We start from the raw sequence: 20,370 nt of genomic DNA on the forward strand, positions 1-20,370 counted from the left end.
GGTTTAGATTAATGATCTCTTTTTCCAGCCTTTTCTGACTAATTAAGACCCTCCCCAAACTTGTGAACAGCACTCATACTTGGTCAACATGGGAAAGACAAAGGAGCATTCCAAGGCCATCAGAGACAAGATCGTGGAGGGTCACAAGGCTGGCAAGGGGTACAAAACCCTTTACAAGGAGTTGGGCCTACCTGTCTCCACTGTTGAGAGCATCATCCGGAAGTGGAAGGCTTATGGAACTACTGTTAGCCTTCCACGGCCTGGACAGCATTTGAAAGTTTCCACCCGTGCCGAGGCCAGGCTTGTCCGAAGAGTCAAGGCTAACCCAAGGACAACAAGGAAGGAGCTCCGGGAAGATCTCATGGCAGTGGGGACATTGGTTTCAGTCAATACCATAAGTAACGTACTCCACCGCAATGGTCTCCGTTCCAGACGAGCCCGTAAGGTACCTTTACTTTCGAAGCGTCATGTCAAGGCTCGTCTACAGTTTGCTCATGATCACTTGGAGGACTCTGAGACAGACTGGTTCAAGGTTCTCTGGTCTGATGAGACCAAGATCGAGATCTTTGGTGCCAACCACACACGTGACGTTTGGAGACTGGATGGCACTGCATACGACCCCAAGAATACCATCCCTACAGTCAAGCATGGTGGTGGCAGCATCATGCTGTGGGGCTGTTTCTCAGCCAAGGGCCTGGCCATCTGGTCCGCATCCATGGGAAGATGGATAGCACGGACTACCTGGAGATTTTGGCCAAGAACCTCCGCTCCTCCATCAAGGATCTTAAGATGGGTCGTCATTTCATCTTCCAACAAGCCAACGACCCAAAGCACACAGCCAAGAAAACCAAGGCTTGGTTCAAGAGGGAAAAAATCAAGGTTTTGCAGTGGCCTAGTAAGTCTCCTGACCTTAACCCAATTGAAAACTTGTGGAAGGAGCTCAAGATTAAAGTCCACATGAGACACCCAAAGAACCTAGATAACTTGGAGAAGATCTGCATGGAGGAGTGGGCCACGATAACTCCAGAGACCTGTGCCGGCCTGATCAGGTCTTATAAAAGATAATTATTAGCTGTAATTGCAAACAAGGGTTATTCCACAAAATATTAAACCTAGGGGTTGAATAATAATTGACCCACACTTTTATGTTGAAAATTTATTAAAATTTAACTGAGCAACATAACTTGTTGGTTTGTAAGATTTATACATCTGTTAATAAATCCTGCTCTTGTTTGAAGTTTGCAGGCTCTAACTTATTTGCATCTTATCAAACCTGCTAAATCTGCAGGGGGTTGAATACTACTTGTAGGCACTGTACATATGAAAAAAGGTCAGAAAAGTTAGTTGTGGATTGTTTATGGGGTACAGTGCTGGTATAGCTCTGCAGCCCCTCCACATTTGGGATCTGATACCCACTGATCACAAAGTGATGCTATATACCTGCTATTTCAGATAGGAAATTCTTTCACATAATATCAGATAGAAACTAAAATCTATTCTCATAATCTAAACCATTAAAACATTTCACAGCTTCCGAATCTTTTTCTTGAGTTTTTTAGCTTTATTCCCATACTGTAACAACCTGTTGTCTGTAACAATGTACCTTTCAATAAATATTATGGCTGGTGTACCATAGCTATCCACTGTTTTATACCAAGACTGAACTATCATTGGTGCCGCGTGATCTCCTGCATAGGCCCACAGGGTCCATTTTTGTGCTGGCTATATACTGGATTCACTCCAGTGCAAATATTTATTAAAAAGCGCCAAAGTGCAAAAAAGGATTGTGCTCTGCAGGTGGTGTACCACAGTGGACACTAATTTAATTTGCAGTCCAAGGGACTAATGGTTAACAGCTGCAAGCTCCAAGGCAAATTTTAGAACTGTGAAGACTGTTACTACTCTGCAAGATAATGGATACTTTGAGGGAAAAGGCAGGACAATATATATATAATATATACACAATGTCTGTATATATATATATATATATATATATATATATATATATATACTGTATATACATACACACCTTGGATTACGTATGAGCACAGTTGGCTCAGGGAGTCTGCTCTTAAACCAAGTTACTCTTATGTCAAAGCAAATATTCCCATTGGAAATGATTGAAATGCAAACAATTCGTTCCACAACCCAACAATATTTACTGTAATTCTACAAACTTATTACAGTAATACAAAATACTGTACTGTATTCATATAAAATTATCACTGTACAGTCACAGTACAGTCAGTTTTGCCCCACCCTATTGGTTGGTATTTTCTATCCCTCCCCTTTCACTACATTAGTGGTTATACCTTTGAAATATATTTATTAAAGGTTTTATATATATACAGTCATATGAAAAAGTTTGGGCACCCCTATTAATGTTAACCTTTTTTCTTTATAACAATTTGGGTTTTTGCAACAGCTATTTCAGATTCATATATCTAATAACTGATGGACTGAGTAATATTTCTGGATTGAAATGAGGTTTATTGTACTAACAGAAAATGTGCAATCCGCATTTTTTCAAAATTTGACCGGTGCAAAAGTATGGGCACCTCAACATAAAAGTGACATTAATATTTTTTAGATCCTCCTTTTGCAAAAATCACAGCCTCTAGTTATTTCCTGTAGCTTTTAATGAGTTCCTGGATCCTGAATGAAGGTATATTTGACCATTACTGTTTACAAAACAATTCCAGTTAAGTTAAGTTTGATGGTCGCCGAGCATGGAGAGCACGCTTCAAATCATCCCACAGATTTTCAATGATATTCAGGTCTGGGGACTGGGATGGCCATTCCAGAACATTGTAATTGTTCCTCTGCATGAATGCCTGAGTAGATTTGGAGCAGTGTTTTGGATCATTGTCTTGCTGAAATACCATCCCCTGCGTAACTTCAACTTCGTCACTGATTCTTGCACATTATTGTCAAGAATCTGCTGATACTGAGTTGAATCCATGCGACCCTCAACTTTAACAAGATTCCCGGTGCCGGCATTGGCCACACAGCCCCAAAGCATGATGGAACCTCCACCAAATTTTACTGTGGGTAGCAAGTGCTTTTCTTGGAATGCCGTGTTTTTTTGCCTCCATGCATAACATCTTTTTGTATGACCAAACAACCTAATCTTTGTTTCATCAGTCCACAGGACCTTCTTCCAAAATGTAACTGGCTTGTCCAAATATGTTTTTGCATACCTCAGGCGACTCTGTTTGTGGCGGCTTCTTTCGCATCACTCTGCCATACAGCTTCTCCTTGTGCAACGTGCGCTATATTGTTGACCGATGCACATTGACACCATCTGCAGCAAGATGAAGCTGCAGGTTTTTGGAGGTGGTCTGTGGATTGTCCTTGACTGTTCTCACCATTCTTCTTCTCTGCCTTTCTGATATTTTTCTTGGCCTGCCACGTCTGGGCTTAACAAGAACTGTACCTGTGTTCTTCCATTTCCTTACTATGTTCCTCACAGTGGAAACTGACAGTTTAAATCTCTGAGACAACTTTTTGTATCCTTCCCCTGAACAACTATGTTGAATAATCTTTGTTTTCAGATGATTTGAGAGTTGTTTTGAGGAGCCCATGATGCCACTCTTCATAGGAAATTCAAATAGGAGAACAACTTGCAAGTCGCCACCTTAAATACCTTTTCTCATGATTGGATACACCTGCCTAAGAAGTTCAAAGCTCAATGAGGTTACAAAACTAATTTAGTGCTTTAGTAAGTCAGTAAAAAGTAGTTAGGAGGGTTCAAATCAAGAAATTGATAAGGGTGCCCATACTTTTGCACCGGTCAAATTTTGTTTAAATGCGGATTGCAGATTTTCTGTTAGTACAATAAACCTCATTTCAATCCAGAAATATTACTCAGTCCATCAGTTATTAGATATATGAAACTGAAATAGCTGTTGCAAAAACCCAAATTGTTATAAAGAAAAAAGGTTAACATTAATAGGGGTGCCCAAACTTTTTCATATGACTGTGTATATATATATGTATATATATGTGTGTATATATATATATATATATATATGTATATATATATGTATATATGTGTATATATATATATATATATATGTATATATATATATATATACATATATATATGTGTATATATGTGTATATATATGTATATATGTATATATATGTGTATATACTGTATGTATATATGTGTATATACTGTATGTATATATGTATATATATGTGTATATACTGTATGTATATATGTATATATATTTATGTATATATGTATATACAGTTAGGTCCAGAAATATTTGGACAGTGACACAAGTTTTGTTATTTTAGCTGTTTACAAAAACATGTTCAGAAATACAATTATATATATAATATGGGCTGAAAGTGCACACTCCCAGCTGCAATATGAGAGTTTTCACATTCAAATCAGAGAAAGGGTTTAGGAATCATAGCTCTGTAATGCATAGCCTCCTCTTTTTCAAGGGACCAAAAGTAATTGGACAAGGGACTCTAAGGGCTGCAATTAACTCTGAAGGCGTCTCCCTCGTTAACCTGTAATCAATGAAGTAGTTAAAAGGTCTGGGGTTGATTACAGGTGTGTGGTTTTGCATTTGGAAGCTGTTGCTGTGACCAGACAACATGCGGTCTAAGGAACTCTCAATTGAGGTGAAGCAGAACATCCTGAGGCTGAAAAAAAAGAAAAAATCCATCAGAGAGATAGCAGACATGCTTGGAGTAGCAAAATCAACAGTCGGGTGCATTCTGAGAAAAAAGGAATTGACTGGTGAGCTTGGGAACTCAAAAAGGCCTGGGTGTCCACGGATGACAACAGTGGTGGATGATCGCCGCATACTTTCTTTGGTGAAGAAGAACCCATTCACAACATCAACTGAAGTCCAGAACACTCTCAGTGAAGTAGGTGTATCTGTCTCTAAGTCAACAGTAAAGAGAAGACTCCATGAAAGTAAATACAAAGGGTTCACATCTAGATGCAAACCATTCATCAATTCCAAAAATAGACAGGCCAGAGTTAAATTTGCTGAAAAACACCTCATGAAGCCAGCTCAGTTCTGGAAAAGTATTCTATGGACAGATGAGACCAAGATCAACCTGTACCAGAATGATGGGAAGAAAAAAGTTTGGAGAAGAAAGGAAACGGCACATGATCCAAGGCACACCACATCCTCTGTAAAACATGGTGGAGGCAACGTGATGGCATGGGCATGCATGGCTTTCAATGGCACTGGGTCACTTGTGTTTATTGATGACATAAGAGCAGACAAGAGTAGCCGGATGAATTCTGAAGTGTACCGGGATATACTTTCAGCCCAGATTCAGCCAAATGCCGCAAAGTTGATCGGACGGCGCTTCATAGTACAGATGGACAATGACCCCAAGCATACAGCCAAAGTTACCCAGGAGTTCATGAGTGCAAAAAAGTGGAACATTCTGCAATGGCCAAGTCAATCACCAGATCTTAACCCAATTGAGCATGCATTTACTTGCTCAAATCCAGACTTAAGACGGAAAGACCCACAAACAAGCAAGACCTGAAGGCTGCGGCTGTAAAGGCCTGGCAAAGCATTAAGAAGGAGGAAACCCAGCGTTTGGTGATGTCCATGGGTTCCAGACTTAAGGCAGTGATTGCCTCCAAAGGATTCGCAACAAAATATTGAAAATAAAAATATTTTGTTTGGGTTTGGTTTATTTGTCCAATTACTTTTGACCTCCTAAAATGTGGAGTGTTTGTAAAGAAATGTGTATAATTCCTACAATTTCTATCAGATATTTTTGTTCAAACCTTCAAATTAAACGTTACAATCTGCACTTGAATTCTGTTGTAGAGGTTTCATTTCAAATCCAATGTGGTGGCATGCAGAGCCCAACTCGTGAAAATTGTGTCACTGTCCAAATATTTCTGGACCTAACTGTATATATGTATATATGTATATTGTGAGGTAGCGTGGTCGGCTGTGCAGCAGAAGACACGGGATCCAGGCATTAAGGTTCACAGCACACGATTTAATGTCCAGACAAAAGTCCACAGCAATATACATGTGCCTCTCCAGCAGAGAGCTCAGGAAGTTCTGCTCACTCCCTCACACCCGGCACACCTGCCCTTGTTCCTGATTCTATTTAACCCTTCCTTCAGCCTGTAGGGAAACAGCATTAACCCTGGAGTGGATTTACTTTCTATCATGGAGGGAGCACAGCCGGGGCGAGACATACCGGCCGTCATAGATAACCCCGGTCACAGTCTCACATACCCCCCCCTCAGTTCAATCGTGCGGGGTTGAACTCCCGCCATCAAACACGGGCCGCGGGACAAGGCATCGGCGTTGCCCTGCAACCCACCGGCCCTATGTTCAACCGTAAACCGGAAGTTCTGCAGAGAAAGAAACCACCGGGTAACCCGGGCATTCCGTTACTTGGCGGACCTCATCCAGACCAGTGGAGAGTGATCCGTCACCAAGCGAAACTGCCGTCCCAGCAGGTAATAGCGTAGGGACTCCAAGGCCCACTTGATCGCCAGGCACTCCTTCTCCACTACGCTATAATTCCGCTCGGGAGGGGTGAGCTTCCTACTTAAGAAGGTGACGGGGTGTTCCTCCCCCTGAACCACCTGAGACAGCACTGCCCCCAGGCCGACCTCTGAGGCGTCAGTCTGTACTATGAACTCCTTCCGGAAATCAGGGTGTACAAGAACGGGCTGTCCGCACAGGACCTCCTTCAGGGCCCGGAAGGAGTCCTCGGCCTGCGGAGTCCAGCGCACCATGACGGACTTCTTGCCTTTGAGAAGGTCCGTCAAGGGGGCTGATAGTCCCGCAAAATCCTTTACAAACCTCCTGTAGTACCCCACGATACCCAGGAAGGCCCTAACCTGCTTCGTGGTCAGGGGTCTAGGCCACATCTGGATCGCCTCAACCTTGTTAATTTGGGGCTTAATTACTCCTTGGCCTATCACGTAGCCCAAGTAGCGGGCTTCCGTGAGTCCCAACGCACATTTCTTGGGATTGGCTGTCAATCCGGCTGTTCGAAGCGCGTCCACCACCGCTTGTACCTGTTCCAAGTGGGCCTGCCAATCGGAGCTGTAAATAATGATGTCATCAAGGTACGCTGATGCATACGCCTGGTGGGGTTCCAGCACTAAGTCCATCAACCTCTGGAACGTGGCCGGAGCGCCATGTAATCCAAAAGGCAAGACAACATAGTGGAAGAGACCCTCCGGCGTAACAAAAGCGGTTTTCTCCTTGGCGGACTCCGTTAGTGGAACCTGCCAGTACCCCTTGGTCAGGTCGAGCGTGGTGAAATATCGCGCCTGTCCCAGTCTATCAATCAGCTCATCCACCCGGGGCATGGGGTAGAGATCGAACTTGGATATTTCGTTCAATCTCCTAAAGTCATTGCAGAACCTTAAGGAGCCATCGGGTTTTGGTATTAGGACAATCGGACTAGCCCATTCACTCCGGGATTTTTCGATGACCCCCAGGCGTAACATTGTCTTTACTTCCTCCGATATGGCTTGTCTTCGAGCCTCCGGTACCCGGTATGACTTCAGGCGTACCTTCAGGTGGGGCTCGGTGACAATATCATGTCGTATCAGACTGGTCCTACCGGGCAGCTCGGAGAAGACATCGGGGTTCTGCTGAACCAACCGTCTGGCCTCTCGCCTCTGAGTCTTGGTGAGGGCTTCTCCAATCCTTACTTCCGGTTCATCCTCTCCGGAGGTCGCTGGAGCCGGAGGTGGACGACCCGAAGAGGAGGGAGATGGGGAAAAAACAGCCATCAGGCTTTCCCGTTCCTGCCAAGGTTTTAGTAGGTTGACATGGTATATTTGTTCAGGTTTCCGCCTACCGGGCTGCAATACTTTATAGTTAACCACCCCGACTTTTTCCTTTATCTCGTAGGGGCCTTGCCACTGAGCCAGGAATTTACTCTCCGCCGTGGGGATTAATACCAACACCCGATCCCCGGGTTTAAAGGTCCGCACGGTGGCTTGTCTATTGTAGCGGCCGCTTTGCGCGGCCTGAGCCTCCTGTAAATGCTCCTTCACAATTGGCATGACCGCGCTTATGCGGTTCTGCATACCCAAAATGTGTTCAATCACACTTTTATGGGGGGTGGGCTCTTGCTCCCATGTTTCCTTTGCCAGGTCCAACAATCCCCGGGGATGTCGCCCGTATAACAATTCAAAAGGCGAAAACCCCGTGGATGCCTGTGGCACCTCACGGATGGCAAACATCAAATAGGGAAGCATCATATCCCAGTCTTTCCCGTCTTTTGAAATCACCCTTTTTAGCATGGTTTTCAGGGTTTTATTGAAACGCTCGACTAAACCGTCCGTTTGAGGATGATACACAGACGTACGCAACTGCTTGATCTGGAGTAGCCGGCATAGCTCTTTGGTCACTTTAGACATGAATGGGGTCCCCTGATCCGTAAGGATCTCCTTGGGCAACCCCACCCGGCAGAACACAGCAAACAACTCCCGAGCTATAAGCTTTGCTGCAGTATGTCTGAGAGGTATCGCCTCGGGGTACCGGGTGGCATAGTCAACGATCACTAGGATGTGTTGGTGCCCTCGAGCGGACTTTACGAGGGGCCCCACCAGATCCATCCCTATCCGTTCAAAAGGGACTTCTATAATGGGTAACGGTACCAACGGACTGCGAAAATGAGTCAGGGGTGCGGTAAGCTGACACTCCGGGCAGGTTTCGCAGAACCGTTTTACCTCCCCAAAGACCCCGGGCCAATAGAACCTTTGCAATATTCGCTCCTGCGTTTTCTTGACCCATAGGTGGCCACTCATCAGGTGTTTATGAGCCAAGTCGAGGACCCGCCGGCGATGCGGCTGGGGCACTACTAACTGCTCTACCCCCATGCCCCGTATTTCATCTACCCGGTAGAGTAAATCCTGCTTAAGAGCGAAATGGGGGTACCTTACCTGGGCACCGGGCAGCTGTGCCACCCCGTCAATTACTGTCACCCGACTCCGGGCATGTATTAATGTAGGGTCCTGGAGTTGGGCTGTCCCAAACGTATCCGGGGACACCTCCAACTCCGGGATGGGTTCGACCGTCTCAGCCTCTCCTGCCAATACCTCTAGGGGCGACCTATCGGGTTCACATTCTGTCCCTATCATGGGGACCCCTACGGCAGGTGTCCCGGATTCAGGATTGTAGGGCTCAGGTCCCGGACTGACCAATATCTGAGGAGACTTAGGGGGTCTCTTCCATAAAGTCCAAAAATAGGGCAGATCCCTTCCTAGGATCACATCATAGGGAAGAGTGTTAAGAAGTCCCACCTCATGTTGCACCTGACCGCAAGGTGCTGTGATGGTGACAATCCCCGTGGGATAGTCTCGGCGGTCCCCATGTATGCAAACCACCCCCACGGTACGTCCTGTGGCCTTTACTTTAGCCCTCAAGGTGGATCGCACCAGGGTCACTAAGCTTCCGGAATCCAACAATCCTTTATCCGGACATCCATTCACCTGTATTTGGCACAAGTGGGGCTCAGTCTCTGGGGAGACCAGGTCAGCGGTACACACCACCTGAGCATACATTGAACCCCGCCGGGTAACCCCACAATCCATGGGCTCCGTGGTGAGTGGACACTGGGCTTCCATATGTCCCACCCGCTGGCACCGCCAACATCTAATGGGGACGGAAACCCCCTTGACGGATTGTCGTTTAGGGTACAGAACCTTCCGGACCTCAGGAATGGTGGGTGCGGCCTCAGACGGGACGGTAGGGGACTCCTGCACCGTTGTCAGCGGTGGGTCCTTGGCCCTAGGCTTGGAGGGGCCGGACCGACGAGCGGTACGCAAAGTCTCAGTGTCCCATATCAAGTCCTGCGTAGCCACATGCCGCTCTACCAGGGACACTAATTGGTCCAGGGTACTCGGGTCACCCTGTCCTACCCACCGTTGAATGGTGACGGGTAAAGTGCGCACAAAACGATCCACTACTACCCTTTCCACCATTTGCGCCGGGCTCAGAGTGTCAGGCTGAAACCACTTTTTTACAAGATGCAACAAGTCATAGGCCTGGGAGCCTACGGGTTTGGCTTCCTCATAGAACCACTGATTTACCCGCTGAGCCCGTACATAGGTATTCACCCCCAACCGAGCCAGTATTTCGGCTTTCAGGGTCACATAGTCAATGGCGTCCTCGGTACAGAGGTCCAGGTACGCTTTTTGGGGTTCCCCCGTCAGATAGGGCGACAATACCTCAGCCCACTGGGGGGTCGGCAGCTTTTCCCGCTCGGCCACCCGCTCAAACACCGCCAGGAACGCTTCCACATCATCCCCCGGGGTCATCTTTTGCAACGCTTGTCTCACCGCTTTCCGGACGCTGCCGTCGTCACCCGGTCCCTGGGTTGTTGCTGCCGGTCCGGCACGGATCGACTTGGCCAGGAGAACCATCTGTTCTTGGTGCCTTTTTTCCTGCGCTTGTAAGGATTGCTGCTGACGTGCATTGGTCTGATCCAGCTGTTCTTGGTGCCTTTTTTCCTGCGCTTGTAAGGATTGCTGCTGACGTTCCAACGCCCGGAGCAGGTGTGCATTGGTCTGTTGCTGCTGTGCATTAGCCTGTTGTTGCTGTGCATTAGCCTCTTGTAGCTGTGCATTAGTCTGTTGCTGCAGCCTTAGTATGTCCTCCATGGCGTCGCCGGGTTTGGGCTGTAGTATAGCCGCTCGAATCCAGGACATGTGCTGCTGGGTCACCAGGGATGGATGCTACACCTCACCGGCTGTCATGCCCGCCGATTCTCCACCATATGTGAGGTAGCGTGGTCGGCTGTGCAGCAGAAGACACGGGATCCAGGCATTAAGGTTCACAGCACACGGTTTAATGTCCAGACAAAAGTCGACAGCAATATACATGTGCCTCTCCAGCAGAGAGCTCAGGAAGTTCTGCTCACTCCCTCACACCCGGCACACCTGCCCTTGTTCCTGATTCTATTTAACCCTTCCTTCAGCCTGTAGGGAAACAGCATTAACCCTGGAGTGAATTTACTTTCTATCATGGAGGGAGCACAGCCGGGGCGAGACATACCGGCCGTCATAGATAACCCCGGTCACAGTCTCACAATATGTATACACAGTGGCTAATAAATATTTGATACACTGCCGATTTTGAAAGTTTTCCTACCTGCACAGAATGGAGAGGTCTGTAATTTTTATCATAGGCACACTTCAACTATGACAGACAGAATCCCTCCCAAAAAAGCTAGAAAATCTCATTGTATGATTTTTTAAAATTAATTTGCATTTTGTTCCATGAAATAAGTATTTGATAGAATAGAAAAACAGAACTTAATATTTGCTACAGAACTCTTTGTTAGAAATTACAGACCAAGTTTGCATACAGTGCAGCAAGGATTTTGGCCCATTCCTCTATACAGATCTTCTCCAGATCTTTCAGGTTTTGGAGGTGTCGCTGGGCAACATTGAGTTTCAGCTCCCTCCAAAGTTTTTCTATTGGGCTAAGGTCTAGAGACTGGCTAGGCCACGGCAGGACTTTGAAATGCTTCTTACAGAGTCACTCCTTAGTTGCCCTGGTTGTGTGTTTCTGGTCATTGTCATGCTGGAAGACCCAGTCATGACCCATCTTCAATGCTCTTACTGAAACAAGGAGGGTTAACTCTTGCTAGTCTGTCTATGAATGAGCAGACAGCAGGTTGACGCCTGGTTCTGCCTGAGTTAATCAGAAACACCAGAGAAACCATCGGACGGCGTGTCAGACTTTGCAAGGTGAATAGAGCCATGACAGTCGGTGAGGTATATGCAAATCTCCATGTGACATACAGAGGTCAGATGTTTCCTGTAGTTCATGACTAGGTTTGCACATGTTGCACCCCAGTGGTCTGGTTACCACAGTAACATTGCCCCCCTCATAGGGGGTGATGCTATGCCTGGAAGCAAGGGGGGGTCTCCCAAGCTAGGTACACGAGCACTCAACACTTCCTACTCCGGACCAGAAGGGGTAGCTCAAGAACCCGGTTTGAGGTGAGCTTCTCTATGGATTCTGGCCTGGAGGAGGAGTTAGGATCATACACACAGACAGAAAGTGAAATTGAGCAGAATAAGTCAGGAGTGGAGAGAAGACGGTTGCTGGGAAGGGAGCAGGGAGCTGCACAAACACTTCCTGTGGACCGAGAACAGAGAACAGGGCAATTGAGCCCTAGGCTGTGTGGGTACTAAAGTCCCACAAGCAGAATCCTAAGGGCAGAAGATTGCAAGTCTCTTGGCCCACAGCAGCATTATAGAGCCAGGAGCCATGACAAAAGATAGGCACCAGTAAAGGACTCGCGTTGCCTGCCATATGGGTGAGAACCAGAAACTACACAAGGAAAAGGGTCTCAGAGTAGCTTCAAGCCATAGGAACACACACATCACAGCACAAGCAGGAAGGCCTCTGAACCCACCTGGCTAGGTGGATCCCCTCAATTGCTTTCAGGCTGACCAGACCTCCGTTACCTGCTGGACTACTCTCCCAGGCCTGTACCATCAACTACCAACTAAAAGGTAAAGGAAATTACCGCCCTTGTGTTGTCCAGTTATTTACTGGCGTCCTCAGTAGAGATGAGCGAACCGGTCCCGGTTCGGCTCGAGGCCGGTTCGCCGAACGGAGGTCCCGTTCGAGTTCGGCTCGTCGAACGTTCGACGAACCGAACTCGAACTGCATAGGAAACAATGGCAGGCAATCACAAACACAGAAAAACACCTAGAAAACACCCTCAAAGGTGTCCAAAAGGTGACAAACAACTCAAACACATGGGAAAGTGACAAGGACATATACTCATGCGAAAACAAAACAGCTGGACAAGGAAAAAGAGGAGGACACACAGATATAGGCATGGCACGCCCTTCTAAAGTCATGTAAAACACCGCAAGGTGACTCCAAGCGGAGTCTCCCTTTTTTCCAAAAATTGGGCCACACTGACACCCACCCCTTCAGTGGCAGCAGTTGTGCCCCAGTTGTACACTTCACAGCTACATTTGCATCAAGCACATTCAAAAATACGCCATTCTTATCTGTCCCCAGGATGACACCGGGGTAGGTAGCAAAGTCTTTCCTGATCCCAGCTCTGTTCATCTTGGCTTCTTTTAAAAACACAGCAAGCAAGGGTTACTCCAAGCGGAGTCTCCCTTTTTTCCAAAAATTGGGCCACACAGACACCCACCCCATCAGTGGCAGCACTTGGGCCCTAGTTGCAAACAGGATGTTTTGATTTGCATCAAGCACATTCAAAAATACGCCATAATTAACCGTCCCCAGCATGACACCAGGGTAGGTAGATAAAGTCTTTGCTGACCCATGACTTGTTCATCTTGGCTTCTTTTAAAAACAATGTAAGCAAGGGTTACTCCAAGCGGAGTCTCCCTTTTTTCCAAAAATTGGGCCCCACACACACCCACCCCTTCAGTGGCAGCAGTTGTGCCCCAGTTGTACACTTCACAGCTACATTTGCATCAAGCACATTCAAAAATACGCCATTCTTATCCGTCCCCAGGATGACACCGGGGTAGGTAGCAAAGTCTTTCCTGATCCCAGCTCTGTTCATCTTGGATCATTTTTAAAAAACACAGCAAGCAAGGGTTACTCCAAGTGGAGTCTCCCTTTTTTCCAAAAATTGGGCCACACAGACACCCCATCAGTGGCAGCACTTGTGCCCTAGTTGCAAACAGGATGTTTTGATTTGCATCAAGCACATTCCAAATCCACAAGCATTTACTCTCCCCAGGATGACACAGGGGTAGTAAATTCCTTGTGGATCCATGACTTGTTCATTTTGATGAACGTCAGTCTGTCCACATTGTCACTGGACAGACGCGTGCGCTTATCTGTCAGCACACACCCAGCAGCACTGAAGACACGTTCAGAGACAACGCTGGCAGCTGGACACGACAAAATCTCCAAGGCGTAACTGGAGAGCTCTGGCCATTTTTCTAGATTTGAAGCCCAAAAGGAGCAAGGCTCCATTTGCAAAGTCATGGCATCGATGTTCATTTGGAGATACTCCTGTATCATCCTCTCCAGCCGTTGACTATGTGTCAGACTTGTTGTCTCTGGTGGCCTTGCAAAAGAGGGTCTAAAAAAATTATGAAAAGATTCCATAAAATTGCTGTTACCAGCACCAGATACGGTCCTACTGGTACGGGTAGACTGTTGAAGATGACGAGACCGTCCCATGTTTGTCAAGTTACAACTGGGAGATTCCCTCCCTGCACCTGCACGGTTGTTTGGTGGAAAAGCCGAGCTAAGATCGAGTAACAGCTTCTGCTGATACTCCTGCATACGTGCGTCCCTTTCTATGGCTGGAATTATGTCACAAAATTTGGACTTGTACCGGGGATCTAATAGTGTGGCAATCCAGTAGTCATCATCACTTCTAATTTTGACAATACGACTGTCATGTTGGAGGTAGTGCAACAAAAAGGCACTCATGTGTCTTGCGCAGCCATGCGGACCAAGTCCACGCTGTGTTTGTGGCATAGAGGTGCTACCCGTTCTTTCTTCCTCTGACATCTCCCCCCAACCTCTTTCAACTGAAATTTGACCAAGGTCTCCCTCCTCCGCTGAGTCTTCCATGTCCATGGACAGTTCGTCCTCCATTTCTTCATGTTCTCCTGCACCTTGCTCAACATTTCGCCTGCTACTATGCGCCCTTGTCGATCCCTGTCCCCCATGGTCCCATGCCTGCTGCGTTGGTGATGATGAACGTCTGGACCTTGGTGATGTTGTTGTCCCTTGCACATATGAATCCTCCTGTAGTTCCTCCCCTTCATGTTGTCCCACCCCCTGACTCCGAATAGTGTTTAGCGTGTGCTCCAGCATGTAAATGACTGGAATCGTCATGCTGATAATGGCATTGTCAGAGCTAAACATATTCGTCGCCATGTCGAAACTGTGCAGAAGGGTGCATAGGTCCTTGATCTGAGACCACTCCATCAGGGTGATCTGCCCCACCTCTGCATCTCGTTGGCCCAGGCTATACGTCATGACGTATTGCACCAGGGCTCTGCGGTGCTGCCACAGTCGCTGTAACATGTGGAGAGTTGAATTCCAGCGTGTCGCCACATCGCATTTCAGGCGATGAACCGGCAGGCCGAAAGACTTCTGGAGCGATGCAAGCCGCTCTGCTGCGGCGCTTGAACGGCGGAAGTGAGCAGACAGTTTTCGTGCCCTGTTCAGAAGGCCATCTAGGCCGGGATAGTGTGTTAAAAATTGCTGGACGACAAGGTTCAACACGTGAGCCATACAAGGTACGTGTGTCACCTTGCCCAGGCGAAGGGCCGCACCCAGGTTTGCAGCATTGTCGCACACGGCCTTACCAGGCTGCAGGTTGAGTGGAGACAACCATTTATTAAACTCGGACCGCAGAGCTGACCACAACTCCTCAGCTGTGTGACTCTTATTCCCAAGACATGTCAAGCTAAAGACCGCCTGATGCCGTTGCGCTCTGCTGCCAGCATAGTAATGAGGGGTGCGTGATTCCTTCTGCGCAGTGAGAACGCTGGTGGCCTGACCAGGCAGGCTTGGGGCGGAGGTGGAGGACCCAGATGAGGTGGAGGATGCAGAAGCAGTGGCGGAACTTGGACAGACAGAGGATTGACACACAAGTCGTGGGGACGGCAAGACTTGTGCAGCAGACCCTTCACCATCTATCACCATAGTTACCCAGTGCCCAGTCAGCGACATGTAACGTCCCTGTCCATGCTTACTGGTCCAAGTATCGGTGGTGAAATGCACCCGTTCACACACAGAGTTTCTCAAGGAAGCGGTGATGTTGTGTGCGACATGCTGGTGTAGCGCGGGCACACCTTTCTTAGAGAAGTAGTGGCGACTAGGCATCTGGTACTGGGGCACAGCGACAGACATAAGGTCTCTAAAATCCTGTGTGTCCACTAGGCGGAAAGGCAGCATTTCGGTAGCCAACAGCTTACAGAGGGATAGAGTCAACCTCTTAGCTTTGTCATGGGTGGCAGGAAGTGGCCTTTTATTTGACCACATCTGAGGGACAGAGATCTGGCTGCTGTGTGTAGACGGTGTTGAGTAGGGTGTCCCTGGAAAAATGCAGGTTTGTGAGGAAAGTGCAGGCGGAGACATGATGTTGCCTTCATCCAACGTTGGTGCTATCGATGTCTGAGAGAGCTGTACACACTCACTTGTTTCCCCTTCCAAACCAACTGACGACCTACCAAGCAAACTGCCTGTTGCGGTTACAGTGGTGGAAGTTTTGCGTGGAAAAACAGGTGTGACAGCTGTCCCCACAGTCCTAGAAGATGAAGAGCGCGCGGATGCACTGGAAGGGGCAGGCGGTGGATGGTTCGCTCTGCTAGGCCGCATTGCAGCACAGTGAGCTTCCCACGGGGACCTATGATATTTATTCATGTGACGATTCATGGAAGAAGTTGTCAAACTACTGAGGTTTTGACCTCTACTAAGAGAATCATGACAAAGTTTACAGATCACATAATTTGGGCGATCTTTTTCTATGTCAAAAAAGGACCAGGCTAGGCAAGGCTTAGAGGCCATGCGACCTGTTGATCCACCCCGAATAATGCTCATAGGCAGAGTGGTGGCTGAGGATGCAGTTGTAGACGTGCTACCAGTGCTCCGACTCTGTCCAGGAAGGCGCAAGGTAACTTCGTCGTCGGTTGCATCCTCCTCCACCGCCTCTGTTGACCTCCTCGAGTGCCTGACTGGGGGTTGACAGTAGGTGGGATCTAGAACTTCATCATCAATTGTTGTGTTTGCACTCCCCTCCCCCTCAGACCGAGCCTCTTCTTTCCCTGACCGAATATTTAAGTTGTCATCCCAATCGGGTATCTGCGTCTCATCTTCATCAGTATGTTCCTCATTGTCTATAACCACAGGTGTTACAGTTTGTGACAAAGGGTCAACATTATGCTCAGAAACTTGGTCCTCACGGCCTGAATCAGACTCACAAAGGTTCTGGGCATCACTGCAGACTATTTCCTGTTCTGTACTCACTGTAGCTTGGGAGCAGACCTCTGATTCCCAGGCTATAGTGTGACTGAACAGCTCTGCAGACTCAGCCATCTCAGTTCCACCATACTGTGCAGGGCTGATGGAGACTTCAGAGCTGGGAGAAATCAAGTGTGATTGGGATGACAACTCAGAGGACTGGTGTTTTTTGGATGCGGTACTTGAAGTGGCTGAGCGGGCACTTGTTGGACCACTTGAGATCCATTCAAGCATTTTCCTTTTTTGCCCATCATCTACCTTTCTTCCTGTTGTTCGTGTCCGTAAAAAAGGGAGCACATCGGATTGTCCACGGTAAGTAGTAGACATCTTACTTTTGCTGGTAGATGGTCTATCTTCAGCAGATGATAATGGAGCTTTGCCACCTTCCCCACAGACAAAACCTTTTTTGCCTTTTCCACCACGCCTCTTCCCCTTTCCACCAGCATCTGTCATTTTGCCACTCATGTTGATTGCGACAAGATTGTGGACTGAAAATGTGGTAGTAAAAATTGAGAGGTGGTGAAGATTGCAGTGGTGGTCTAGCTTTATTAACAGCAGAATAATAAAGAATAAATATCCCTGACAATGCAACTACGGCCCTTAAACTGGCAGCAAAAATTGCTAGTATAATGGCTTAGTTATAATGAGTTGGAGTGTGCAATGCAGGCAGACGCGCTCTGCAAATGTCTTTGCACTAGTGGGACTATAGCAAAGTCCAATAGCCACGTATAGGATGCCACTAGGTACACTGAGTGTTTGCTAGTATAATGGCTTAGTTATAATGAGTTGGAGTGTGCAATGCAGGCAGACGTGCTGCAAATGTCTTTGCACTAGTGGGACTATAGCAAAGTCCAATAGCCACGTATAGAATGCCACTAGGTACACTGAGTGTTTGCTAGTATAATGGCTTAGTTATAATGAGTTGGAGTGTGCAATGCAGGCAGACGCGCTCTGCAAATGTCTTTGCACTAGTGTGACTATAGCAAAGTCCAATAGCCACGTATAGGATGCCACTAGGTACACTGAGTGTTTGCTAGTATAATGGCTTAGTTATAATGAGTTGGAGTGTGCAATGCAGGCAGACGCGCTCTGCAAATGTCTTTGCACTAGTGGGACTATAGCAAAGTCCAATAGCCACGTATAGGATGCCACTAGGTACACTGAGTGTTTGCTAGTATAATGGCTTAGTTATAATGAGTTGGAGTGTGCAATGCAGGCAGACGCGCTCTGCAAATGTCTTTGCACTAGTGTGACTATAGCAAAGTCCAATAGCCACGTATAGGATGCCACTAGGTACACTGAGTGTTTGCTAGTATAATGGCTTAGTTATAATGAGTTGGAGTGTGCAATGCAGGCAGACGCGCTCTGCAAATGTCTTTGCACTAGTGTGACTATAGCAAAGTCCAATAGCCACGTATAGGATGCCACTAGGTACACTGAGTGTTTGCTAGTATAATGGCTTAGTTATAATGAGTTGGAGTGTGCAATGCAGGCAGACGCGCTCTGCAAATGTCTTTGCACTAGTGGGACTATAGCAAAGTCCAATAGCCACGTATAGGATGCCACTAGGTACACTGAGTGTTTGCTAGTATAATGGCTTAGTTATAATGAGTTGGAGTGTGCAATGCAGGCAGACGTGCTCTGCAAATGTCTTTGCACTAGTGTGACTATAGCAAAGTCCAATAGCCACGTATAGGATGCCACTAGGTACACTGAGTGTTTGCTAGTATAATGGCTTAGTTATAATGAGTTGGAGTGTGCAATGCAGGCAGACGCGCTCTGCAAATGCCTTTGCACTAGTGTGACTATAGCAAAGTCCAATAGCCACGTATAGGATGCCACTAGGTACACTGAGTGTTTGCTAGTATAATGGCTTAGTTATAATGAGTTGGAGTGTGCAATGCAGGCAGACGCGCTCTGCAAATGTCTTTGCACTAGTGGGACTATAGCAAAGTCCAATAGCCACGTATAGGATGCCACTAGGTACACTGAGTGTTTGCTAGTATAATGGCTTAGTTATAATGAGTTGGAGTGTGCAATGCAGGCAGACGCGCTCTGCAAATGTCTTTGCACTAGTGGGACTATAGCAAAGTCCAATAGCCACGTATAAGATGCCACTAGGTACACTGAGTGTTTGCTAGTATAATGGCTTAGTTATAATGAGTTGGAGTGTGCAATGCAGGCAGACGCGCTCTGCAAATGTCTTTGCACTAGTGGGACTATAGCAAAGTCCAATAGCCACAGATAGGATTCCACTAGGTACACTGAGTGTTTGCTAGTATAATGGCTTAGTTATAATGAGTTGGAGTGTGCAATGCAGGCAGACGCGCTCTGCAAATGTCTTTGCACTAGTGGGACTATAGCAAAGTCCAATAGCCACAGATAGGATGCCACTAGGTACACTGAGTGTTTGCTAGTATAATGGCTTAGTTATAATGAGTTGGAGTATGCAAAGGACACGAGGGTACAGTGCCAGGATTTTGGGGCTCTGGGTAGAGGAATGGAAGCCTGCCTTTCTATCCCTCCTAATAGGGAAATGCAGGGAGGAAATCCCTGACCTTGGCTACACAGACGCTGGCGCTGTTTTCAGGACCTGTCACCTTAACTCTGACCCTGCCGGTTTGAGCCCTTAAAAGGACTGCTAGAAAGTGCTATCCCTATGCTGTCTAGCGCTGTGTATGGAGCGCATACAGCTGTATCGGCGATAGGACTCAGGAGGACGGAGCTGCGACAGTGATGTCTGACACCAAAGACGCAGAAGAGATAATGGCGTCCTGGAGGAAAATGTCCGTTTTTATAATGCAGGGACATGTGACATGGACATCCTATCACACATGCCGTTGCTTCTCTGGCTAAAAGTCCACTTAGCTGTGTGTGTGTCTGGGATTGGCTGACATGCTGGCCCGCCCCACAAGACGCGCGCGCTTAGGGAAGGAAGACAAGAAAAAAAAAAAAAAATGGCGATTACCATTATACAAACAGCAGTGATCTGAAGGCGCTGTTCCCGAACAGTATACACTGAAATGTCATAATAGTGTGATTCACAGAGTGACTTACACTATTACAGCAGAAACCAAGCTAGGATTTAGCTGGTTTTTTGCTGCTAGAACCGTTCTCGAACGTATTCTAGAACTATCGAGCTTTTGCAAAAAAGCTCGAGTTCTAGTTCGATCTAGAACATGCCCCAAAATCACTCGAGCCTAGAACTGGAGAACCACGAACCACGAACCGCGCTCAACTCTAGTCCTCAGTCTTGCACCCCAACGTTAAGTCCCTCCATGAATCACAAATATTACTACTCCCATCCACCCTGGGGTCCAGTTCCACCTGTGGAGAGCTATACCAACCAAGCTGCATCACTATCTGCCCCAGAGGTCCCCTCCCGCAGCGTCGGCTA

This window comes from Anomaloglossus baeobatrachus, chromosome 3 (assembly GCF_048569485.1).
Source record: "Anomaloglossus baeobatrachus isolate aAnoBae1 chromosome 3, aAnoBae1.hap1, whole genome shotgun sequence".
Taxonomy (NCBI): Eukaryota; Metazoa; Chordata; class Amphibia; order Anura; family Aromobatidae; genus Anomaloglossus; species Anomaloglossus baeobatrachus.